Raw genomic sequence first — 27,872 nt, forward strand, 5'->3', positions numbered from 1 at the left:
TGTTAAACCCTAGTATTCTGTGTCTTCCTTATGGTTTCTAAGGGTTTCATTGCTATGGTTGTGAGGGGTCATTATTTGACTAAATCTGCATTTTCAGACAATTTAACACAACTATTACCATTAAAGCTGTGGTGCTTGATAGTTTTTTTGTGCCATGGAGCAAAAACTCCATAATCATCTTTCAGGATATTGTAATTCAAGTGATCTGAGATGGAACAGGAGTTCTGTGCTGTAAAAAAAATTACCCAGCTATGCAGATTTTAGCTAAACACAGGTGGCGCAGGCAGGTAGGAGAGTGAAATATAAGACTGACAGTTGTAATTAAAGACTGCTTTTAAGATTTCCTCTAATTCTTTGCAAACATAATGTCAGTAAAATAAATATAAAGTGTCTTTGAGTGCTTGGAAATCTTGAAAAATCTTGAGAATCTGGCTCCTCACAGGTGTTCTCTGGGTCTGGTCGTCCTAAACCACTGCTTAGTTACATCTGCACAGTCTGTCTATGTATTATACATGTAACAGAGAGCTGTTCCCTTTCTCATAATTGGGGCTTTTCCCTCTCTGTCCTCTGTCTTCCTATTCCTTTCTCCATGTATCTCTGGTTCTGGGGCTGTTTGGTCCTAATGTGTTGTTCCAGACTCCAACTTGCCCAGTGTTTACCTTTGTCTTCCAGTGTCTGTGTTATTTTTGTCTCTTCTCTGACCACTAACTCCAGCCAGTTAAGGCAGATGGCCACCTACCTAGAGCTTGGTTCTGCTGAAGATTTTCCTTTTGTAAATGAAGGATGAGGAGGGAAGATGAAGGATTTGCTGAGTTTCATCTCTGTGTAGCGTTAAGGCCTTGACCTGAATTTGTAAAGTGCCTTGAGTTAATCATGCATTATGATTGGTGCGATATAAATAAAAGTGAATTGAATTTTATCACAGAATCATCATTCCATCCAACACACCACTACTGCTGTACTTGTTATAAAAGCATCATGGCAGCTTATATTTTGCATCTATTTCCACTGCTTCAAAAAACTGCTTTATCATTATTGTTGGCCAGAAAGGAGAGTGCTACAAAAAGAAAGCCTGTGTTTTAAATTCTTTCAGTTTCCCCCATCATTTACATGTTATGCATCTGCAACACTTTCAGAAAACACTGAATCTCATGTACAAAGACAGCTTTACACAAATGAGTCATTACGTTCAATGCCAGTTGGAGCAATATGAGCCTTAGCAGAAAGCCATATACTTGCCGAATGAATTGCTCATGCTTCAGTCAGAAACAGTAAACACTGTAAAATAAGGCAAGATAATGAGCTCATAGAGTCGGAATGACATTTACCAAATACTGGAAAGCTTATTTACTCAAAGAAAGAGCAGATGCATGCAGCAGGTTGTAAAAAAAAAAAAAAAAAAAAAAAGACTCCTTGTCCACACTTCAGTTATTTGTGACATGTATATTTATATGTTTATGTTTGCATTTGTGTGAAAATGTGTTAAAGGTAAAATGTTTGCCTTTGTGAGACAGAAACAGTGTAATCCTTGCAGTGCATGGTGTTGACTCTACAGGGATGTGCAGTAACATGCCATCTAATTAACAGTGTCCTCTCCATGGTAAGGCTGGTTCCCACAGCCCCAACAGCCATGATTAAAAGAGACGCTCTCAAAGGACAGGAAGCTCTTCCATTTCACTCCAGATACTTCCTGGATGCTGTCTGCACACAACCAACCATCTCATCCTGACCAGAATGGACGCTCTTTTAACTCTCCGCCCCACTCTGCGACTCGGCCTTTCTGAAGTACGAATGCACTTCTTTCCTCCGACTTTCTCCTCGGTTCCCGTCATCTGTGTGTATTGCTTTTGCTTTTCTCTCTGCTCTTTTTTTCTCCCATAAACACTCCCTCTTCCCTCCCCTCTCACTTCTCTCACCCTCACTGTCTGCCAAGGCTTCACATCAAAGCTGATGATTGGTTTCTAACTGTTCAGCAGGCAGTATTTTATCCTGCTTTGTGTGAAGAGACCAAAATAATCAGCATGAATATGGAAAAACCTGCTTCTATGGTAATATCCAGCCCAGTAATATCCATATCAGTCGAACTAACTTGGCTTAATTTGACTTACATGCAAACGGATGGCAAGACTTTACTCTCCCGTCTCCTTGGCTTACAGTCACACTGTAAACACTGACTTTGACTTCCATGTATAAATATACCAACTTGTCAAGGTTGTTGGCTCAGCGCTGAAATTGACTCGTGTACAAAATGCAACAATTTACTTTATTTTTGTTGTTTTCTTGGCACTGGCTGCACCTCCTGATGTACACTTTCTTCACCTTGGTTTGACTGCTCCAAACGCTGCCAGTGCTCAAGGTTGTAGACCAAACGTTCTGTAGCTGTTTTAAGAAGTTTCAATGGCAAGGTCTCCCAATTTAGTTTAATGGTGAAGTTAAATTAAATTAGTCTATTGTCCTTGGCTGCAAGTTCTCTTAAAATATGCTTGTTTGGAATAAGATATCAGAAGTTTTAGATTTTATAAGCACAAATTTACAATCCCAGTAGAACAATATAAAACACTCCATCCTAGGGTTTTACATATTGCACAGCAAGGTCATTATTATGGATAAAGTGGGTGGTTGTGTTCCTTTGCACAGCTGTTCTCACTAGCAATACACACACAAGTCAACATCCAATAGGTTTTGCAGCAAAGTACAAATAAATAGGACTATGACCTGATGTGCTGACCTCCATATCATATAGACAAGATAGACAAGATAAAATAATCCCTTATTAGTCTCACAAGAGGGAAATTTGCAGTGTTGCAGCAGTATAAAGGATAGTAATATTAAGAGTTCATTCATTATCTGAACCCGCTTTATCCTCACTAGGGTCGCTGGAGCCTATCCCAGCTACTTATGGGCAAAGGCGAGGTACACCCTGGACATGTCGCCAGTTCATTGCACGGCTGACATATACTGTAGAGACAAACAGTCACTCTCACTTTCACACCTACGGGCAATTTAGATTGACCAATTCACCTATCAGTGCATGTCTTTGGATGGTGGGAGGAAGCCGGAGTACCCGGAGAGAACCCACGCAGACACGGGGAGAACATGCAAACTCCACACAGAAAGGTCCTATCCCCATCGACTGGTATTGGAATCAAACCCTGGACCTTCTTGCTGTGAGGCACGAGTGCTAACCACTGCACCACCTAAAAAAAATACTCAATTAAAAATATGGATTAAAATAAAAAAATATACAGGGTGGGGAAGCAAAATTTACAATGAACATGTAGTTGTTTTTTCTCAGCAGGCACTACATCAATTGTTTTGAAACCAAACATATATTGATGTCATAATCACACCTAACACTATTATCCATACCTTTTCAGAAACTTTCGCCCATATGAGTAATCAGGAAAGCAAACGTCAAAGAGTGTGTGATTTGCTGAATGCACTCGTCACACCAAAGGAGATTTCAAAAATAGTTGGAGTGTCCATAAAGACTGTTTATAATGTAAAGAAGAGAATGACTATGAGCAAAACTATTATGAGAAAGTCTGGAAGATACTATGAAAGAAGAATGGGAGAAGTTGTCACCCGAATATTTGAGGAACACTTGCGCAAGTTTCAGGAAGCGTGTGAAGGCAGTTATTGAGAAAGAAGGAGGACACATAGAATAAAAACATTTTCTATTATGTAAATTTTCTTGTGGCAAATAAATTCTCATGACTTTCAATAAACTAATTGGTCTGTCTTTCAATCCCTGCCTAAAAATATTGTAAATTTTGCTTCCCCACCCTGTATATATATATATATAAGTATAATGATGCATTCTTAAATAGTGCTAATACAGAAGTACAGGAAAGTATGTAAGAGCAAAGTATGAACATGTATTTATAGTAAGTCTTGCACATGGCTGAGGGCCATTTACACTATAATAGTAATAATTACACATTGTAAGAAACAGATTGCACAATCAACGAATAAGTCTGTATTGGTGTGTGAGTCAGACTGATTCAACTGATGAAATGTTGAACTTGACTACAGAAACTCCAGTATATTACTTGGCATCCACAAAAACGGCTTCTTTCTGTTCTTTATTGTACAAAAACGACACCCTATGCAAGCTCTGAACTACCTTTAATCAAAAATATGTTAGCAGTGGAATAAACCACTACTCTTTATTTTTCTTCTATGACACAGCACTGTTCTGTTCAATACCGAATGACATGTCAACTGTGAGAACATTATCATCTTTATCTACTTGCTATTAAAAAATAACAATACATGCAGATAGTTGGTTTCATGCATATTGTCTGTGTCCCAGTTAAATAGACAATAAATGAGCAATGTTCCCCTTACCCCTTTTTATACTAAGGATCTCCAAAGAAGCTACAACTATACCAGTAAGAATTTGGTGAAAGGCAGATGTAATTTTTAGACTATACTTCCTAAATGAACCAGCAACAGGATGAGAGTCAGGACAAAGTGTACCTGTACTGGTCATGCTTAAGACATTTAATGTACATTACTTAGAAGCAAGAGAGGTGCAAATTCAGCAAAAAAGAATCACCATAAATGCACCACGCTGGACCTTTTGATTATATGAATTATGTGCACAGGTAGGGAGCAGCCATTGATGGCCAGAAGTGACGTACCCTCGTTGATTCTGAGTGACTGAGTGCAAGTAAACAAGCAGCAGTCAGTCAGCAAGACTGAGTGGATTTCTGGGATTTCTGTACTTGTTGTTTGTGCAGTTTCATAAGCCTTGCACTCTGCCATTGTCCTAGGGACATGACCCAGCACTGTCCGATAATGTGTCATGTTAGACTGGTGTCTGCTGCACGGGGTCCGTGACCAGTCCATCACAATGCGGTAAATGGACAAATCAACAACTCTGCATCACTACCGGTGCTGGAACAGCCCATAAAAGAGGCAACACGCAACATGCTTGAGCAGTTACTTAGGGCATTTTCACACTGGGTATCCGTGCTGTACTTGGATACGATCACACCTTTGCCGCAGATGTTGTATTCACAAGCATGCACCGTGGCTTGTGCCTGAGAACGAGTGGGTGTTACAGGACCAAAACAGTAGGTGGCGGTGTGGAAGGAATTCTGTAGCCATCCGACAAATGTGGAAGTGACTAACCCTTACGTCATCAACCGAGCGACTGTTCTGTTCACAGGCAATACTTTTCTATCTGTTACCCTGGTTGAGGCAAAGAGAAGAAGAGTGACTTTTGTTGTCCCTGATATATCCCCGAGTGATTCAGTCAATAAGGCGAGCCTGTGCCGCACAAATCTGAGGCTTTTTCAGGAGCCAATAGGAATACCATCTGTGGTCTGATCATCAGGTCACTTCCAGTCTTGGGTACAGATCACTTTGACATGGCAATGTTCCGTACTGGAATCCATGCAGTTCATACCCAGGACTACCTTCTCAATTGGACTCGGGTATGGTACTTGTGTATGGAACATTTGCATTCACACTGATAAAATTAAGTGGACTTTGGAGTCCAATGTACTCAGATACCCAGCCTGACAACAGCCTTAGTACTGGCGTGTACGTGACAAGGGGCTATGACGAAAGTTACCTGACAGAACAGCCTGTATTACAGGTGATCTTTTGAAATAGCTAGCAATGACGATTAACTACAGGAACCCCTTTAAAGTAGCTCTGAAACATCTTGGGATTGGCCAAAGACTCATCACAGACTGGGTTTTCTAAAGTCTGGAAACAAACTGAGGTAAGTCCAGGTTCCTCACTGACCACTTCAATTAGAAAATGCTGAAAGATTATTATGGATTTTTTTCCCAGTGATGCCAAAAACTATCGCCTACTGAAACTTTTTAAAAGCAATTTCAAATGTTCCTTTCCTTATCCTTAATTTCAACCCATCAAACCTCATTTATGTTTACAGTTTTGAAGCTTGAACGACATGGCCCATGACATTCAGTGAGTGCTAAGTGTTGTTACTTATTATAGTTTTGGATTAAGGCGGTGTCACTGCTGACACTTCAAATCTGCAGCTACAAATGACGCATTTGCGTAAATTGCCTCCAATGTATTTGGGCTCTAACTTCAATCAAACCCTCCTACAAGCCTTGGCTTCTGTGCAAAGTTATGCCCTGGTTTCATGAATTCCTAGGTGGAGATGACAACCTGTCTGAGAGTTTGGAAGGTACGCTGAATTTGGGGGCTTCACCTCTAGAAATAATACGTTTTGAGTAAGCATATTTTGATACCGTGGTATTAGGAGGGATCCTATGGCTCAGTGGATTAAGTCTTATAACATGATGTGAATCCTTGCAATCTTTGTCACATTGTCCTTTTTTCCTGTTGCTCAGTGAAATGAATAAGTCAGAAATGCTTTTATGAGGCAGAAAATAGAGGGAGAAATACAGACAGGCTGTAACAGATTGAGTGAGAAAGGGGGAGGGTGAAAAGACATATTTCTCACTCAAAGATTGATAAAAGGGAGATATTTCTGTAACTTCAGGCTAATTCAATGAGTAGTGCCAGATTTCACTAGGGATTTACAGGCCCGGCTTCAAAACAATTAGCTGGAGAATGGGAGCCATTTAAAAGACAAGGAGACGAGGAGATCTTAATACAGCTGTGGGTATTTCCCCATGGAGGACTCATTTTTACAACCTCCTTACAGAGTCTCTCTCTCTCACTCTAATACTGCTAACCAATCTCCGCTGTCTCATCTCACATAGAAGACAATTTTCTGAACGCTGCTGTAGGGAAAAGAAGAAGAGAGGAGGAGAAAACAGCGGTGGTGCAGACAGAAAGCGAGAAGTAAAGATAGAGAACGAGTGAGTGTGAGGTCTGCGACGGCGTTAAGAGAAAGGGAACGGAGAAACTGGTGACGACTGAGAGAGAGGGATGGAAACACAATCGGAAGGAGGGAGAGGGCAGACAGAGGAAGAAAGAGACAAACAGGAACAAAAAGAGACAGAAATTGAAAGAAAACACACCCGGAGAAATAGATAACACTCAGCAAAAGGCAGGCTGCAGATGTCTGGGGAGCAGGAAGATTGAACATCCCTCGCTCTTTAAGAGGACTTCCTGTACGCTGCCCTCTCCTCTCCTCTGTATGCTGGGGGCCAATCAGTGAGTCCATCTGTCCATAGGGGCCAATCAGTCAGAGTGCAGAAGAACTAAGTCAGCATGTCCTTGTCCACACAGGTAATCAAAGACACTGTTATACCTCGACTACTTTTCACATGCTCTTAACCCTGAGTCAGCCCCGTTCTACTGTAGCGTTCACACAAGAGACAGACTTCAGGTAGTTTAGGCCCTTTTTAATACCACAGTAACTGACCACAGCCTGAGTTATTGTATTCAGTTAACCTTTTCACTTTTACTAACCCTAAGGCTAAGGCTGTATTAATGTGAAAGTTACTGTAATTACCAATTCCCCAGCATATTAATACAGTGCATGATAGCATTCAGGTTAATTACAACTGCAGAACTGATTTACTTTAAAGGGTTTTTTTTTTTTTTCATCTACTGTAGCTTTGTCTTAATTTAACAATGGTACCTTTGAAAGCAAATTAAAATATTCTCATGACTGACAGAGTACTACATACTACACTCCTTACACATTAAACAAACTGAATAATGGGATTTATGGTATGTTTCAAAGCTCTAAAATGTATGTTATGACTTTTCTACATGTAATTTGTAGAACACTTTTGGCAATATATTATCCCTACAGCTTATTGAACATGTCACATCAAAAGCAGTATTTCATCTTGATTTAAACACTGCACCAGAAAAATGTATTCATGACAACTGGAAATCTGAGGAGTTCCTAACACATGAACACTGGACCATTGAGCTCATGTCTTCTAATATTCTTGAGAAAATGCACTATTCTGTTGGAAATACATGCATTTTGAGCAGATCTGGGCCCCCTATTTGAACAAATTACCATTATTAGACTGTAATGATTAATCTAATCCTCAGCCCTGGGACTTTATTTTGTTATGCATCTGTTGTTATGTTGTCTGATTCTGAATGATGTAACTACAGTCAGTGAGGGTTGGGGAAGTGAATTTGCGCTGATACTAGGGCTGCAACGATAATTTTAATAATCGATTAATCTTTATCTTACTTAATAACAAATCATTTCATCAGATAAACACAAAAGACTAAATTCTCAAAGATTGGTGTTTAACTCAAAACAATACAGGCTGCAGACAAGTCACTAATGATTACATCCCTGTAATGGCTTCATGTATAGTAAATGAGCACTAGCCCGCTACCTAGACTTGTTATGGCTAGAGACTAGCAAGCTATAGTCTTCAACCAGCTCTGGTTATAGGCTATCAAACTGTGATACGTTGTATGTATTAGTTCCAGTCAATGATAGGTAACGTTAGTCTGGTGACCTGATAAATGGAGATTGATGAAAACATTATAATTACGATGATACGGTTTAACTAGGTAGCAGGCTAAAGTAATCACGACATGTATATTAAACTGGGTTTACATTATGTTACCGGTGGTGACCCAGTTTTGTTACATAAACGGCGTACTAAGTTTGGGTCAAACAGGGCTGTTGTGGCCATCAGGAAAATAATTAAAACTTAGCTTTAAAATCTGGTCCAGCATCCAAAGCCTCAGCCATGCTGATCTGTGTTTGTCTCTGTTACACTACACAGCATGCGGGCATGTCTCAATACTAATGTGCTCAAGACCCAACAAATCAACTGCCAAATTCGTTGACAACTCTTTTAAGAATCCATTTGGATCGATTTAATTGATTTATTGTTGCAGCACTACCTGATACTATGCATTGCATGGTACAATTATTTTTGCAATAATATCTTTAGAAAAAAAGCCCAAGTCTTGCATCATGGGAAAGGTTTTTCTAAAGCTTGAAAACAATGTCAAGAGGAGGTGCAAAAGTCAAGTTTCCCTTCTGACCATGTGAATGACCATTTGCATCATAAGTGTCAATCATAACAAATAGTATTGTCTGCTGTAGTTAAAATAAACCATATACCTCATGTTGTGTTATTAGTGATGAGTTGACAGAGAAATATCACCTGATTCCAATAGAAACCTTCCTTCCTTCCTCCCTCCCTCCCTCCCTTCCTTCCTTCCTTCCTCCCCTCCTTCCTTCTGAGGACAGACCACCATTGTCCTCTACAGAAATTGACCAAAATAGAGTCAACAAGGAGGCAAATATAATACAATACTGGTCTATTGTTCATGTGACACAAAGTTCAACATGAACACTTACCCTGTTAAGTATCCTCTGTAAACAACTGCTTGCTAACACTTGAGCCTTAACAAGGTGTTAATGTGTAAATGTTGTGATCACAGCTTGTTGGGTGACAGCCAGACCATGCAATCATTTACAGCAAAGCTTAATGGCTACATACACAGCATTCTGCAACTCTTACATGGGCAACACTGTGATAATATGGTTCTACTGTATCATCTCATCACGTAAGCCAACTTAAAAATTAACAAATTAAACCTGATCCCAGCATTTTATGCCATATATTTGTAGAATAAGGCATAATTTTACCGATGTAAATGTATTTTTCTACCTATTGTCTTCAACATTGCATTAGCCCAATTATATTATGTTTTCTGTGCGTTTCCTACAATAATAGATCATACATCTCAAGTGAACAATGTCTCTATCAAAGAGGATTTTTGATAACGTCTGAAAGTGACACAACTGGGAGAGATACTGTCCAGGATTTATACACTGTTGGTTTTGATCTCCATGGTGGGCTGGTAAACTAGCCAGTAAGTGGGACAATACAGCAATTATAATTTCAGTGCAGTCTTCAGACAACCTTCCTGCAGTGAAAAAGGGAACTCTGCCGAAATCCTCTGTTTATAATCAGTCATAAACATTGATACGACATTCCACATTACAGAGGTTTCCAGAGATTACTATAACTCTGATCTGATCACACTGTTACAGCGTGTCTTTTGTATATCCTGCCCACAATACATACAATAACAGCAGTTTTGTGAGGCGCAGTGGTCCATGGCATCAGGCTACTCCCACTCACAGCTCCTCCTCTCTATATGATAAATGGACTTTCCCCTGGAGAGTAAACAACAAAGTCATCCAACCTCAACCCCACCAGTCACTGTCACTTTCAGCAACACAGAGTCATGTGTTACATGTAGAAGAAATACAGTTATTAGACATTTTGACATGTCGCAAAGAAAACATGTAATAATATGGCACTAGAAGGTGACAATGACATGTGGACAAATCCTGACCTGCAGGACTCTGTTTATATTTTGGGGGTTGAGTTAATCCAAAGATACTCTGAGTAGAACAAATCATGCAGAGAAAATATAGCCTTTCCCATTACTCGCATATGTGACTTTGTGGCCTTATGAAACTATAAACATTAGAATCATCTAAACCAAGATGAAATGTGCATATTCCATCACACAGTAGACTTCCAGTTTTGTGGTGTATAAAGAAAAGACTCTTTAAACAAAAGTACCACAGTTGTAAGACAGCCGCTTGTGAATTCAATAGCTTTTCTGCCTGTGTATTCAGCTTTTAATTCTGAGTTTCTGTATTGTTTGCATGTTAAGGTGGCTCTCTCACTAGGGACCAATTAAATGATAAAGCAGTGCTGTTACAGGTTTATGTAAATTCACTCTGCAAGAGGCTTGTATTGATAAATGGCGTGGAATTACAGGAAAGCAAATAACTGCGGGTGGTGTACATTATTTTCCCTTTTTTTAATTGATAAGGTTGCAGAGGAAAATTTCGTGTCTTCAGGTGAGCAGCAAACCTTTCTCAAGGGTCATTTTCTTTTAAGTGAGAAAACGGGAAAAAAATGAAAGAAATATAAAGAGGAGAAAGAAGAAACACATTCTCTAACTAATGCAGAGGCTCAACAGCTTGTTCGTCTCAGGACATAAATGAAAAATGGAGTCTCCTATTGTGGCAGCCAACATCATTAAAGCTGCATTAAGCAATATTTTTTACATTAACACTGAATCAGGCGGCTCCCTGAATCCACAGAGCAGTCTGCAGCTTTCAGACACTTTCAGCTTGTACTTAAACACAATTTATGTAAAACTCAGCCCTGCTCCCTGCCCGGCAGCAAACAATCAGTATAGTGATTTGTATTGTAAGCAGAAAAAGCTTTACCAACAGGTGACCAATGAGATACGAAGATGTCTGCATGGTGCTCTCTTTTGAGATATGTGAGCTCATTAAAGAAAAACCACACACTCTATTAGGTTTGGCCTTTGTCAAATTGTTCAAACCAGTTAGACATGAAGCCAAACATCGCACTGAACTACTCTACTGGAATTTACCACTTGATTTCACACTTGGCAGAAGAGAAAAGTAAAAAAGCCCCGTAGCAACTCCAGTCGACTTGGTGACAGCAGCGCACCTCTACGGCAGTGAACCCCAACCCCCGGTCCCCTGACCAGTACCGGTCCGTGGATCATTTGGTACCGGGCTGCAAAGAAAAAAAAATGTGGTTAATATTAAAGCAATTTTTTCCATTAGTCTTCCGGAGATTTTATTTTGAAAAGCAACCATTTCCGCCCTCGCCTCACAACCGCTAGACTCTGGTGCACCATTTCAAGAATCAGTAGTAACACAACCTAATGAAATGAGCCAAAAACAAAATTCACTTGAGAACTTTTTCAGGAAGAAACGAGGAAACGATGAGGCTGCACAAGGGTCACAGACTGCCTGCAAACACAAAGCTGCATTTAGAAAGAAATATCAGGATTCCGGCCTTAGTTACAGGTTCATTCCAACAGGTGACACACAAGCACCTCCAAACTGCTCCGGCACATCAATCCATGTTTGAGACAACTTCAAACCTCTGTGCATTCTGGATTAAAGTCAAAGCAGAATATGCAGATATCACCACAAAAGCCCTGAAAGTTCTTCTTCCATTTCCAACCTCATATTTTTGTGTGGCTGGGTTTTCTGCAATGATGAATTACCAAGTAGACTGGAAAGACGGAACACTGTGGGTCTCCCATCAGCCCCAGATGGGACTGTCTACTTGCAGGGAAACAAGTCCAGGGTTCTGACTGATTCTGCATTAGGGTGAGTTGATATCCTACTGTAGAATCATTGGAATTGCCTGATATACAGTGTAAGTGTTTCAGATCACATGCTCTTAACAGACAAAGTTTTTTGTTATTGGAACCCCCACACCTCTACCCGGTCCACAGAAAATTTTCATGCATGAAACCGGTCTGTAGTACAAAAAAGGTAGGAGACCGCTGCTCTAAGGTTGCCAAGTGTCAATAAACACTAAATAATGAGAAGAGGATGGAAAAAAAGGAGCGAAGCAGCAGAATCTTCAGCGCTGTAATTACATTTGCCTTAATTTTTTTCTTGCAGTGTTTGCATGTTGTGTCATCTTTTTTTTTCGGCTCATTTCTTTTGTCGGCTTCACATCAGCCATGTTGCCATATTAGTTAAGATTTAGTCTCTTCAGTCTCTTCTCATGTCACCCCAAAAAGCACATAATTTTCTAATAAACAAACACAACATGCATTGTGCGTGTCTTCCTCCTCTCGCTATTAAAATGTTGATCCTGCTTTACGTTATTGGCCCCGGCTCAGCAGTAAATCACTTAGTTTGTCAGACGCTGGTGACTCCATTAGTCTCTTTACAACATTATAATATGTAACAATAACGTTATCTTTACCGCATTGTAATGGTGCTTACTACTGGTGCAAAACAAGTTAGATCTAGGTATGTCATCTGCACAAGTTGCTGAAATAGGAAGGTTTTAACCCATAAAGACCCAAACAGCCACCAGTGACATAAACCAGCTACTGATCTAAACGGTTTAATACCTGTGGATCCACTTATTCTATCAATGCATGTAAATAACTGGTGTAAAATGCAGTTTGTCATCTTTTCATGGTCATCAGATATGACCCATTTGGATGTTCAGAGGTTCTGTAGTGAATGTGGAAACACCGTCAAGTTCTACAACATTGATTCACCAGTAAAACCCATGGAGTTGGATCAGTGACAGTGGATGGAGACACTTGTTTTTTACATTCAGATAGCAATATCTTTGCTGAAAAAGTAACTTTTTCTTCATTTTTCTCTGTTTTGATATAATGAACTTTGAATTTTCTCTGAGTTTTCATGAATTTCTACATGATCTGTGAAATAAATATAGGGAAATACATGATTTACATCAAAAAATGCCAAATACAGAGGATAATATTGTTTTTAAAAATGGTGATAAATCAGTTACGAAAGATAGAAATGGAGAAAAATTCATTTGGGAACTGCCACAAAAGTAGAACTGGGTCTTTATGGGTTAAAATTCGACACAAGTGATAATAACCAGTCAAGGCCTTTACATCGTACAGGACCAGCAAAATCGGACATTAACCCAACCCTACACAGTTTTTACAATAATAGTACATATAAAAAATGGTGCTAGATGAATAGATGAATTATCATTTTTGTGTTTTGTCATGTATAATATCACAAAGAGGAAAACAGGAAGCCTAAATTCCCTTTGGATTAGGGGTGTAAGAAAACATCTGTTCTGCAATATATCGCGATATTTCATTTCACAATACTGTATCGATATTAAAAAGTACTGTATCAATATTTTTAGGTATTTATTCAAATGTAGATATTGTGGAGGTTCATTTTTGTTTTTTGTGTTTCTTTTTTGTTGATATTTTATTTATTATTATTTAAGTCTCTTTTATTAAATAATATTAGTTCCTTTGTTGGGATTGCACAAAAATAACGTTAGGATGTTAGTTATGAACTAATAGAATATGAACATTTGAACAGGATCTTAAACTGTAATGTCTGTAAAACATAATTTAAATTTTAACAGGAAAATTTTGTGATATAGCATTAGATCCTGTTCTGATCAAATAAAAATGTGTTTAGTAATTGTGTATATTTCTGTTGTAATTCAATTCTTCAAGGAAATAATCATTTTAAAAAAAAAGAAACAAACAAAGAATTGCCTTTTTAACAGTATTGTGATATATCGTGATTTTTCGTATTGTGATCCTAGTATTGTGATTTGTATCGTATCGCCAGATTCTTGCCAATACACACCCCTACTTTGGATACTAATAAGTTACCTTGCCTCACCGTCTTGCTAGTGTTGCATCTTGCACAAAATGAAGAAACAAAAAGACAGAGGTACATCATCCTTAACTGTGAAAAACTATAAATGATAATCCTGTCTGGACATTGCCCAGTCATCATCTGGAAACACATGTATCGTAACCAAAAATGTGTGAAACTTTTGCCAAGCAGAATTGGAAATGATACACACTACTGCAGAGCCATTTGACCTAGGGGTGAATGTTGAGTGTCACGCTTAGGACAAAAATCAGATATTAGTAGCTTGTTTGTCCAATGTGGAGGGGATATAAGTCTAATATTTTGCCAGAGGAGTGTTGTTAAAAAGCTTGCTTTACATACTAAGCTTCAAAGTGTGCTGACAAATAGCTGCATAGCATCATAGACTAATACAGAATGCACTGTACGGTAGAAACAGAAAAACACTATTCCTAAACACTTATCATCTTTACAAGTATCAAACAATGATGCAGATGAAATAAATGGTTTGTATGAATCAAAATTACAGCCAGTGACAGCTATATAATCACTTACAAAGAGGCTCTTCCTAAATAACAAGCAAGACTGATTTATATGAAAGCATCTGGAGTCTGTATGAAGCATCATCCACTTATGAGAGACTGACAGGTACAAAGAAAGACCAAAACACACACACAGCTCCAGCTATGAGTCAGAAAGGCCTCTTGAAGCACTCAACAAGCCAGAAGGCACAGCAGGGACTGACGACTCGCTGTCAAGAGACAAATCAGCATGCGATACACACACAAATTAGGTTTTCATGCATTTAAGGGACTTTCCGTTGACTTACATTAATTTCATGGAGACTTAGAAAAGCATTAACCAGGATCAGAGCACACCTTAACCGAACCCTTTCCTTAACCTGACCCTCGGCTTTAATGATTTACGGCGTTATGTCCCCACAATGCGACTGTGTAATCAAGTTTTGTGTCCCCGTAACATAAGAAAAACATGAGCGCACACACACTGAGAAAAATAGCACCTCTTTCATCATATGTCAACTGTTGTTTGGAAAGAGATAAGATAGTTCTTCATAAATCAGGATGACAGATAATACAGACATTTTTTTAATTACAAAACTACTGAGTGAACACTGAAAATACAGCGCTATCTGTCTGTTAAGGTTTCAGGGCAAAGACAGACAAGTTAATAAGTAAAAAAAAAAAAGTCAAAACAAGCCAAGCTGTCTGCTTCTGTGTTGAAGACTCAGATCAACATGTCATTTCCTGTTCCACCTCATACGATTTAAGACCTTCCAATATTCCCAATCTTGTCTGTTATCATTAACAGTTCTCTCAGTTTTTACGCTGACTGCTTTTGCAGCTCTTTGCAACCAAAATTATTTATAAGACAGTCTGGATCTGTTTCGGTAAGTCTCTGATCCCCCTGATTGGCAGGTCCATGCATCAGTCTCTAGGTTACCTCTCACGGCTTTGCTTACTTATGTCTTTGATGTTGTATTTTCTGACTTGACCTGGATATGCAGCACTTAGGGGAAGGATGAAACCTATTTGTCAATACTCCATGACAGGATTATTAAAGCAAACCTGGAATTGGTATTCAGTCACAAACTGCAGCGAGACTTTAGGTTATATTCATCTTTTCAGTATTATATACATGGTCATAGTATTTAAAAATTGTGTAAAGCAGTAAAAGCAGTGTTCTGAATTTGTCACATTATAGGAAAAAGTGCAACTAACAGCAGGCTATATCTGAACGATCAGAAAAATCATGTAATATATTAAAGGCAGTCTCAAAATCATGAACAAATAAGAAGTACTCTTCACTTCAAAAATAAAAATGGCACTTTCACCTTGAACAGGAATTGCTGGATAGTCTGGATCCAAACTAATATGTTGAGTAAAACCCAAAAATCACAAATAAACGACTTGTTCTGCCAAGTATTTTTACCTCCGCCAAGGAACTGTGGAGGTTATGTTTTCAACGGGATCTGTCTGTCTGTCTGCCTGTCTGTTAGCAAGATAACTCAAAAAGTTATGGACAGATTTGGATGAAATTTTCAGGAAATGTTGATATTGGCACAAGAAACAAATGATTCAATTTTGGTGGTGATGGGGGGGCCTGATCTGCCTTGGCAGAGGTCTGCGCTCTCTGTGTGTTTTTCTAGTTACCTCTGCCAAGGAGGTTATGTTTTTGCTGGCGTTGGTTTGTCTGTCTGTCTGTCTGTCTGTCCATGTGCAAGATAACTCAAAAAGTTATGGACAGATTTGGATGAAAATTTCAGGAAATGTTGATACTGGCACAAGGAACAAAGGATTACATTTTGGATGGTGATCGGGGGGGGGGCACTAATTTGCCTTGGCGGAGGTCTGCGCTCTCCGAGTGCTTTTCTAGTTTTTACTGTTGTGGTGTGTTTTGAAGATACAGCTTCAGTTCCTTGTCGAGATTTCTGACACAAGATAAAGTAGTGAAAACATTCTGCACACTGGCACAGTGGCTAAAATATCTTTTTATTCCGATCACAGCAGTAGGCTTTGTACGTTAGCTTCCATGTCGGGGTTATTGTGTGATGCCAGCATACATCAGATGTACATCTTCTCTCAGGTGTTTCTTTTCTCTCCCATTTATGTAAGTTAGTAATCTATATTACTGACTAGCACAACCTAGCAACAATGAAGTGAGAGAACCATCCTGTTCCTAATGTTCTGTGCCTTTTATAACATTATACTCCTACAGGAGGGGTAATGCTGAGTGATGCATTTTACCCAAAAAATCCTGAAATCCAAACTGTTCACCCCACAGTTCAGTCTAAAAAACAATTTAGAAACAGATTTTACTTAACACAGACTTTAACCAGTAAAAATCTAACAAGTGGTGCCAGGTAAAACAAACCCCGCCGGTTGCACATATTGTAGCTTATATACACTCTTGTGTTGTGATAATATTCATCAAGTTGAAAAAATAAATGCACAGTATGTTTTCATGACTTTTTTCTGCTGTGATATTATTTAACTGATATTATTTCAGGGTGACAGACTTTAACCTTCACCCCCAGAGCTCAAAATTTTAACCCACAGCAAGTTTAATCAGTTCCTCAATGGCATTCATTTATTAAAACATTCATTCATTCATTTTCATTTTTTATGGATGCTTTTTTGTGTGACTGATTTCCCTATCCTTTATAATGGCACACAATGTTAGGTAAAATGTTAGGTAAATGGTGGGGGAAAAAAATGAAAAAATTTACCCCAAATGTGAAAAAATACATATGCCTTAGCTTGATGTCAGAGAGATGTATAACAATTGCCTCTATATATGTGCCAAGTTTGAAGTAAATTGAAACAAAATTGATGTTCTGAGGGACATTTGAAATTTTGCCCATTTTAAGGAAATGGAAAGAAAAGATTTTAAAATTCATAGAAAATGTTAACTTTGACCTACTGTTCCCAAAATGTAATCAAATCTATTCTGGGTCCCTGGCAAATTGAAGTAAATTGAAACAAAATTGATGTTTTTATGGACATTTGAAATTTTGCCCATTATAAGTATATGGGGGGAAAAAAAAGATTTTAAAAATTAATTAAAAAAATGTCAACTTTGACCTACTGTTCCCAAAATGTAATCAGATCCAATCTGGGTCCCTGGCAATATATAAACCAATTTTGGTATGAATTCAACCAATAGTTTTGCTGCTAAAGTGTTAACAAAGAAACAAACCGAACCAAAAAGAATACCCCTTGCCTCCCCTTCGGGGGGTGGGGTAAAAATACAGTGTATATATCTCTTAGTGAAAACTGATAAACTATAGTATGATATTTTCATGAGGTGGCGACAATAACCTTGTGCAGCCCTGACTTGGAGGAATGACTGTAGATTTTGTGTCAGACCACACGGTTATGAAATATATTGTCTGTGACACTCTTGCCAGAGTGCTTTCTCCACAGGTGGGCATTTTTTCACATGCCATCACAGTGAGCGCGGTGCATGCCTTTGACCTTCATCTCTCCAGCTCATGAACGCTGACAGGATGGGCTGTTGTTTATCTTTCTGGTCCTTTTCAAAGCCTCAATGAGAGGGAGGTACGGCAAACTGAGATGCACACTAAGGACTAAAAGGCTGCAGTGTTCTGTGATAACTCTAAACTGGCTTAAGATCAATAATGCAGCCGTAGCTACAGTACAGTGATGCAATGAACTGACAGGACTGACTGACTAATAGGGTTAGACTGTCTTTGCACTGACAGCAGATGTGGATGTGCTGATCTGCTCTGTGGCTCTGTTACCAGTAGGTTCTTCTCCATCAATCTAAACTTTGTTAACAAGACTGTGGCATATAAACCCAAAAACAAGAATTCACTTTTTTGCTTAGCTTGTAGTTACAACTTTGAGTTTACTTGCTGTAAATTAACCAATACTGATCAGAAACACATGACAAAATTAAGATTTTAAAAGTGTATTATCTCTTTTCTGAATCACCAATTCTGAGAGCTGTGTAAATTTGTTGTTACGTGATGCAAGTAAGTATGTAAGCACCAAACAGAAAAAGTGTTGAAAGAAGTGAAAAATGTATTTATTAATAATAAACAAAACCACAATTTTTCCCTGAAGACAGAACTTGTGGTGCGTGAACTTAACCACTCACAGAACTCAGGGATGAAATTTTGGTCTCTGAAGTCAAAGTTGTGCACTGTACGTCCACACTCCCTGTGACTGCAGGGGAGATAATAAAATGTACCGCTTCACTCAGAATAATACCGCATTCGCAATTTAATTAGAAACAGTACATAAGTCCAGAAAACTGGGATGCTACATTATACTTTTTTGTTTTTGGACAGACTGTTCTTTTATTTTGCCTTTCTGTGTTGATAAAGCACCCTGCATTTGTCTTCAGTAATAATGATAGTGTTTGACTCGGATTGACTGAAGGTGAAACACGCCTCCGTTATGTCTATGCCTTATAATTCAGCAGGCAACTGGTAATTCAGCCTCCTTAACAGCTATAGACACTCTGCTGTTCACTGCATGTTTGTAGAACTGTTTGATTGTGTATGTTGGCTTCAGCATGTGTCTGTTGGGGGTGGGGTGCAGGGTTTGGTGTGTGTGTTTGTGTGTGTGTACTTGTCTAGCTACGAGGGAAACTCACGGAGACAGTTGCCACCACCATTTCAGCACCCAGCAGTAAAGTATCGATCCCTTGTTTTAGCTTCTCTCTCTTTTTTCCATCTCTCTTCCATCAATCTCTCAGTATCTATCATCAATCCCTTCACTCTCTTTGCTTTTCCATCATTCTCACTTTGTTTTTTTTCCTCTAAATTCTACTTCCACTCGTTTTATTTTTTTGGGGTTTTCCATTAACCTAACAAAACCAGCCAAATCTCTCCTTTCTTTCTCTTCATTCCCCCCTCGTCTTATTTCTCACCCCCCCCTCCCCTCCCCTCCTCTCTCCTCCCATCCCCCATGCTGTTCTCCCTCCTCTTGCATCCATCTCTTCCTGACTCCTACAGATGTTAACCTTGTAGCTCAGTTTCCTCAGGTTGGAGAAACAGAAAGGGAAAGGCGATGCAGAGCTCAATACCTCCACCTATAGGCAGTGACAGGAGCCTTTTTCTCACAGCATCCTGACTGTAATAAAATCAAACCGAGATGATTCATAGATTTTTACAACAGTGCTGTAGAGGGCTGTAAATCATTAGAAGATATGTTCTCATAAAACCTGGCACAGGATCATCGTTCCTATGCAGACAGAGATGTATTGCACTGGGATGCTGCTTTCATTACTCTCTGTTGTTCACTTTGAAGACTTCGCAAAGAACTGAAAAAGCTTTTTATTCAAAATGCAATGCTACAGCCATTTTAGATGTCTGTTATAATGATGCAGGGTCCAACTACAATCTATTATGGCTTATTATAGGCTCATTGATTTTTAAAGAGATCGCTGCTGCATATGTTTTACTCTAGGGCTATGAAAAGACAGACAAATACAGATAAACAAAAAACATCAACCTGCTTACAATACAAGATGGACATATTTCTTTATATGTAACTCAGCTTAGTCTCTTAGTACTTTCTGCCATTTTTCAAGCCATGACACTTTAGTAGTATTGCACTAAAGCGCTACAAATGTATGCATGTGGTGAGTATGGTTTATTTTGGCGGGGCATAGATGTGTTTAAACAGACACATATGGAAACAAAATGCAAGTCTTGGCAATTTAAATCAATGCATTTTTACGTGAAGTCTCCAGGAATGGATGCAAGTCAGTGCAATGTTCCTTAAAATGATGAAAACACAACTTTATGTAAGTGTGTTTTAGAGGGAGAGAGAGTGAGAAAGTGTATGTGTCAGTCTCATTGCAGTTTCTGCTCCTTCACTGTCAGCCTGTGTCGACTGAAATGCTGAAATTGGCATTTTCCCTGGACACACACAAACACACACAGAAAAACATACAAACTTAAAGTAAAAACATAAGTCGATGCAAAACAACCTCTTTCTGCAGATCCTTATTTCAGAGGAACAGATGAACTCATTCTACAAATCACCAAGATAATGCATTTATAAAGTTATGACTTGTTTCTTTAATGTTTTTTTTTCTAAATCTGAATGAACTAAAAGTGAGATCCAGGCATAAGCTCTTTTTTTTTTTCTTTTTTTTTTATTACTTAAACAAGAGTAGACCACTAGAGCTGAATGAGTTGCAAAGCATTGCAGCTTCACCCAAAATGTCTTATATTCATGTGCATTAAAATAAGATAAAAACTGTAGTTTCATTTCATATGTATTTTAAAGCTGCAGGAGCTAAAATATAGGACTGTGATAACTTGGAAAAACTTACCACCAAATTTAAGTCTTAGATTAGTAGTGAGAAGAGCTTAAAAAAGAAGTTAAGAACAGAATTATTCAGAAAGAAATCAGTTTATGCTATATTTGACTGAGTTAAGTTTAATGAGTAAACGCTGTAAACTGCCAAGTACCAATTAGGTATCTTAATGAGATTGTTGTTGCTCAGCTTATTTTGATGTGATACTAAATTATGTATTAATTAGACAGGCCACGCCTATGTTTATTAATTCATTAGTTTATTAATTATTGGTGTTTGCCAGTAATGAAATGTGCGAATGTCTTGATGCATTTGTTTTTGTGATTAACTGGTGTATGAACAAAATATTGCACTAATGTTTTATGGGGGTTTTTTTTATTGTCAGTAATGTTTGGATGTTTTGCTTATTTTTGTGTGGACCCCAGGAAGACCATGGTAATAACTAGCAGTGATCCCAAAGAAATGAATGAAATACATAAATAAAATCAGGAGGAAAATGAATGTGAAAATACACACGTCTCCACTCAGTCCAAATCATTAAATGCAATTAGAGTTGCACAATATATCATTTGAGCATTGTCATCGCAACGTACAGGTGTACAATAGTCACATCGCAGGTCCTGCAATGTAGGAGGCAAATGAGCTCAGTGTGTTCTCCTCTAATTTCAAGGGTACATGACATACACTGCACACAGCGATCCACCATTCACAAATGTTCTTAATCAGTTTGGAGTGAGTCGTTGGTCACAACATTGAAAAATGAGCAATGAACAGGACAAAATGTTAACGCTACATTGATTAAATGGTTTTATTCCTTTTTAACTAATCGCACACAGCAAGTGAAGGTCAATCAGACACGACTGCCAGAAAGTACACCCCAACAATTTTATCTTTAAATTTGCAGATGACACAGCAATTGTGAGTCTTCTGCATCAGGACATGGACACTTTGTATCCTATGATGAGATCAACACATTTATTAAGTGGTGTGACAAAAATCATCTGGTTTTAAATGTGACAAAAACACAAGAGATGGTTCTTGACCCGAGACAAGTGACCATACACGAGCCAGTGGTCATCAAAGACCAGACTGTTGATCAAGTGGCCACATACAGATACCTAGGGGTCCATATTGATAACCTTCTTTGCTGGAAACCACACATAGAAAACTTGTGCAACAAACTGCAGCAAAGACTGTAATTTTTAAGACGACTGAGGCTGTATGGGGTCAGCAAGCAGATTATGCTGATTTTTTACAGAGCTATCTTAGAGAGCCTCATTAGATACAGCATCACAGCCTGGTATGGCAACCTATCAGTACAACTAAAGAACAGGCTGGCCAATATGCACAAAACAGCAATGAGGATTATAGGTATGAGAGAGTATGAATCCATAGATAATCTGTATAACCAGTCGGTCATGAAACAAGCAACAAAAATCTCTTCAGACCCGACTCATCCATTGTCCTCCGAAATTCAAACTTCTTCAATCAGGAAGAAGATTTCGTATGCCAAAGTGCAAAACCAACCGTCTCAAATTATCATTTGTCCCAACGTCCATTAAGCTGCTGAACAATGTTAAGAACTAGTGCAATAGAGCAACGTGCAACAAACACACAGCACTTTAGCACTTTTTTTTCTCCCTGCACTTTAGGCATCTTTATATGTTCTGTGTTGTGATTGTCATGCGTAGTCCATGTCTGTTTTATATGGCAGACTAACTGTCTCTGTTATAATGTGTCCATGTGATGATGTTTTTTCTATCTTGTCTGTGAAGCAATGATACGTAGCACTGTGCCCAAGATGAATTTCCCCCAGGGGACAATAAAGTTTATTTTACTTTACTTTTCTTTACTTTAAAATCACCATAAACGAAGACTTGGTGCCAAAAAGAAAAGAAACGTCAGTTATCTGGAATTATTTCGGCTACAAGAAGAATGATATTGAAACATGTGTTCTGTGTCGATAGTGCCTTCCACCTGTCGCCACAACGAAAGGTAACACAACTAATTTATTTGACCATTTACGTCGGCACCACACAACTGTTATATACTCCTGAGTAGTTTTTCATATCGCAATATATATCGTAGGGTTTGAAAAAATTGCAATGTCAGTTTTTTCCAATATCGTGCAGCCTTAAGTGCAATGACCAGATCCTGTTTAGAAATGAGAAACCTTCCATGTTCAGCCAAAGTAGAGCAGTTGAGTCATGTATCTGGTCAGCGATTGTTAATTCTACCTGTCAACCGTGTATTTAACCCTTATCAACACCTGTGATTAGCCAAAATGTAGATCATGGAGTATAGATTTCCTACATCCACAAAAGTTGGTAGAATTCTTGCTTCCTTTCAGATCACTTTTATTAGAATATGCTGAATGATAATTGTGAAATTTTTGCTCAAATATGCTAAAAAGCACTGCAGCTTCAAAAGAGTAGATGAGTCAGATATGTGAACAGAGCTCATTGTGCTTTTTAGATTTTGTTCTCCTTCTGAGATAAATATGCAGACCTATTAAATTTTAACAGTCCTCATTATTCTAAACACCCACATGAACACAGAGTCACTTGCTGCTGTTCATGAATTAACTTCCTGCATCTCCTTCAACCAATTTAAATGACTGAGGTCCTTCCTAATGTTTTACGCAGGAGCAAAGTTGTTCAAGCAAATTTCCATGAATCATAACAACAATCACTTATCCTTTGTGTGGTAACACTTACCTCTAATATAGATTACATAAACCCCAGCTGGTTTACATTTAATAGGATTGAAATAAAGCAAAAAAAATAATAATTTACTACAGATTTCAAGCATTTAGCAATAAAATCTGTACAATCAACCGAGCCTTCATAATAAAGACACGACAAATGAGTCCTGGTGCACACACACACAAACATGAAAACACACATTTAAATATAGTGGGGGGAGAAACAAACACACACACCTCTTCTGGCAGTAGATCAAGAGAGCAAAGCTGGAGCGTTGTGTGTCTGTGTTTGTACTGGGCACATTGTGTGTATTGTGCAGAGAGTAAAAACAACAGCTTCTTGGACAAATCCGGTCTAAATAATCATCCTATCCTGGCCGTCCAGATACCAACACTGTGTCCCATGTGGCTTCATTACTGTTGCTGCTAATTAAGCAGCTCCAAATAAACACCGTCTCCTGCCTTCATTAACACAAACACAGCGGCATCATCACATGTTTAAACTGAATATACTTGTATTTGTTGACACTGACATGGATATGTATGGAAATATATACTGTTAGTGTGAAAATTAACAGTTTATAACATCTAGGGGTTACGGTTTCTGACTGAGTTTAAAGTCCAACCATTATTACTAGTTCGGTATATCTAGTAGTGCAATGAAAGTTGCCAGAATTTGTTGCATCTTCCATTTATGTTTGGGCTAATTTGACCCATGTGTACAACACCTTTTTCTGCCAAAAACAGAGGATGCATCTTAGCATCAATACTGGCCCCTAACGACAACTGTATAGAAATATATGCACACAATATATATTAGAATTATGTCTCATGCCAATGAAGTGTACAAAGCTAAATAGATTAATTATCCCTATTTTTACTACTTGTATGTTGTAAGTTTGTGCATAAAATATGAAAGTACATACATTAAATAGATAAAATACTTTACTAGAGGGTAATTAGTGCTTATTTCTGGACTAAAGTAATTGGTATATACTGTACATCACTAGAAATGTCTGCATTTTTAAAAAAAAAAAAAAAAAAAAAAAGGTAGTGGATTAACTGTACATTTGTAAAACATAATTAGAGTAAAAGGAGCTTCCGCTAAAGGTATATATTGAGCTGATTGTCACAAAAAAAACAGCAAAGATATTGTAAGTGATTAATTATTTAGTTAAATACACAAAGTAACAAAAATCATTGGTTCCAGTTTCTCCTGTGCAAGAGGTATATGTTTTTATATCATAATACCTTTAATATTATTTATTTTTGAAAATTCTGTTGACTATTTCCTGACATTTTAAAAAGCAAGCACACGGTTAGCTGACAATTACACTTTTTGAGTATCAGACTCAAAAGTGTGGCCTGAACAACAAACAAATGGAGACAATATTAGCCCACACAAGCCCACAGCTCTATGTGTGCTAACAGTATAAGCACTTGAACTGTGCCAACATTACTCACTCATGTTGAATAATAAAGCTGTCCTGTGCTTATTTATGAACTTCCTATAGCCACCATCCCACTGTATGGATAATGGGAGAGTCACAATATATCCACCTCCTTGAATGCATCAGTAGAGAACAGAGGGTAGTGATGTGATTTATCTGTAGCCGGCAAGAGGGCAGACAACAGCTGAAGATCTAGTTTAATTAATTTGAGTCTGCAATGAAAGTGTGTAATTACAAAAGAGCTGAGTGTGGAGAAATCATTGAATTGGGGTGAATTACATCAGAATTGTTCAGGCAAAATGCTTCAAAGGCCTTTAAGGACAAGATACACAGGCTTTCAACCCCTGTATCTGCTTACATACATTTCTGCTCAGAGCATAAACACTGGGTGTGTGTTAATGCATGTCCCTCTGCAGTCATACTGTATACACAGCAGTGCGTGCGTGTGATTCTGTGTGTAAAGTAATGAGCAGGAGATAAAACATAATTGTATGCTGAAATCTCAGCACTTCAATTTATTCCTCCATTACAGCTCAGAGTTCAGCACGGTGCAGAGAGAGAAAAGCCTTTGATTATGAAGCTGTTAAAAACTAGAACACAATGTAAACAACAGCAGACTCAACTTGTTCGTTTTCTTTCATCAAAACAGAATTGATCCCAGATTTGCATACAAAGACATTTGGCTACAAAATGCTGGGAAATGTGCAAATGTTTGAGCCGTTTGTTTGAAGACTGCAGTGCTGCAGTTTTTTCCCGAGTTTTTCTTTCACAAAGTGTGAGGTTGATAATGTCAGATTTGCTGCAGAGTCAGAGAAAAGCTGTGATAAAATGCTTCATAACCCTGTGACTAAAGGACGCTGCTCCTCTCTTCTTGTAACCTTTCAAATCACCATCTTTCCCTACCTTTCCCATTTTCAACAGTTTACCCTTGAGCACTCTTTCAGGTACGAAAACAAGTTGTGTTGGTATCATTTTCTGAAGTCACAGATATAAGATCTGACCAGTGTGTGTTGCAGATAAAAGAGGGAAATGCTTTCTTGTACAAAGGTGGGAGTTGGAGCATTGCAGCTGTGTAATCGGTGCTTTTGTTTACAGATAGGAGCTAAGAACCAGATTCTTAAAAACTGAAGGTTTTAAAAATCGGACTTTTTATAATGGTGTAACAAATTAGCATCCAGCATAGAATATTGCAGTGTAAATGAGTGGCGATTTTTCAGTGACAATTATACGGAGTTGATTGGAGTGTTGTTTGTTCCATCTGAGAGTTGTTATAACTGTGGGGCAAATGTTCACAATGAAATAAAAATCCAAAATACACTCTAGTGGATTAATGGACTAATATTCATATGTAACACTTATGCATTTTAAGCTTTACAGTGCCATTAAAAAATTATGCTAGTGAGATGGAATATGGCTGAGTGTCATGGTACTGATTTGGCGTCTCCTCAAGCTTTCTGAAACCTCAAAAGGATATTTTGACATTTTGAATTTCACTAAGATTTTCATCACCACACACTTGTCACATTGTGGAAAAACTTTTTAGCTGTCAAGCTAGAAATGTAGAGAACCAATTTATTAATATGTGTAATGTATATGCTCATTCATCAATTCATCAATCAATTTGAGGCATTGATTTTGACTTTTTTTTTTAATAATATAATGAATAGGAGTGAATCATGGCTGTGGGTGAACAGATTACACACCTCTGCGGTGACGTCCATATGTAAAAGGCACATTTAGCACCAAAAAGGAAAATGGAAAAATAAGGAGGGGTGGCACACTTTTTTTTTTTTTTTATTTAGAGCCTCATGTCAAGACGTTAAGAAATAATAATGTGACACCCCATTGAAAATTCATAAGTATGAACGAATTAATGAGCACACAGTGCCACCTCTAACAGATCTGCATACTGCCATATTAGCATGAAAGCAGAATTACTCACTCATTCACAATAGTACAATGACTAATGCAAGCTGTTCTATGTATTGGATCTATAAATTCCAAATGACATCAATGTCTAAAAATTATACAGATAGTTTCTATAAATAGAGGACCGTAAGACATGAGGTTACATTTAAAGTTTACTTGTGATGACTTAACTTGAGTCTAAGGAATAGGTCTGGCTCCACTGAGAATGTTGGGTAATATATTTTCAATAACAACTGCTATACAACATTGGGAAATTATGAGGACACCGAACCTAAACAGCACAGATCCAGACAATAAAACCAAAGCGGAGCGGAAGTTTAATAAATGTTGCAATGTTCAGAATAAAACTGCAGCTTCATTGAGTCATATCAAAAATATAACTGGAAGGGCATGATTCTATACCAAGGCCCACCGACCTGTAATGTCCTGGTTTTGTTATCATTTCATTACGTTATTACTCTACTGTACTGATTCTCATGAAATCATTGGCAAATGACTATACACCTCACAGTCATGTTATTCATTTAAATGCCTTACACAAAATACCAAGTTTGCACTTTTTTATGAGACTACCTCAAACTTTCTGGTTTTGTCCTTGGCACATGCCTTATCCTTCCACCAAGTGACGTAAGAACTGGTACAGCTGCTGTTGCGTAATCCTGCTGAGTTGTAATACCATCGGCGGCCTCTAGAGGTCGAGGTCAATATTTTTTCTAAAGAGTCATTTTGGTCCCATCTGTTTTATTGGGACCTTTAATACATGATCTGGTGGTCCTCCTTTAAATGTTTCCTCTGTTAATCAGATCTCAGGCTTTGATATCTTGCCAAGACAGCTCGACTGCAGTTGTGGTTAACAAGTTCCACAAACAAGACTGTAAAATGA

At 38.2% G+C, this 27,872-nt stretch overlaps 1 long non-coding RNA gene across 1 annotated transcript; it reads right to left on the minus strand.

The window, feature by feature from the left end:
- Window positions 1-3,026: 3,026 nt before the first annotated feature.
- Window positions 3,027-27,872, minus strand: LOC115435909 (uncharacterized). Its single transcript, XR_003937749.1, has 3 exons — window positions 27,858-27,872; window positions 14,449-14,451; window positions 3,027-3,181 (listed from the first exon to the last, which is right to left on the minus strand). It is a non-coding gene; the product is annotated as an uncharacterized LOC115435909 (long non-coding RNA).

Source organism: Sphaeramia orbicularis, chromosome 16 (genome assembly GCF_902148855.1).
Source record: "Sphaeramia orbicularis chromosome 16, fSphaOr1.1, whole genome shotgun sequence".
Classification (NCBI taxonomy): Eukaryota; Metazoa; Chordata; class Actinopteri; order Kurtiformes; family Apogonidae; genus Sphaeramia; species Sphaeramia orbicularis.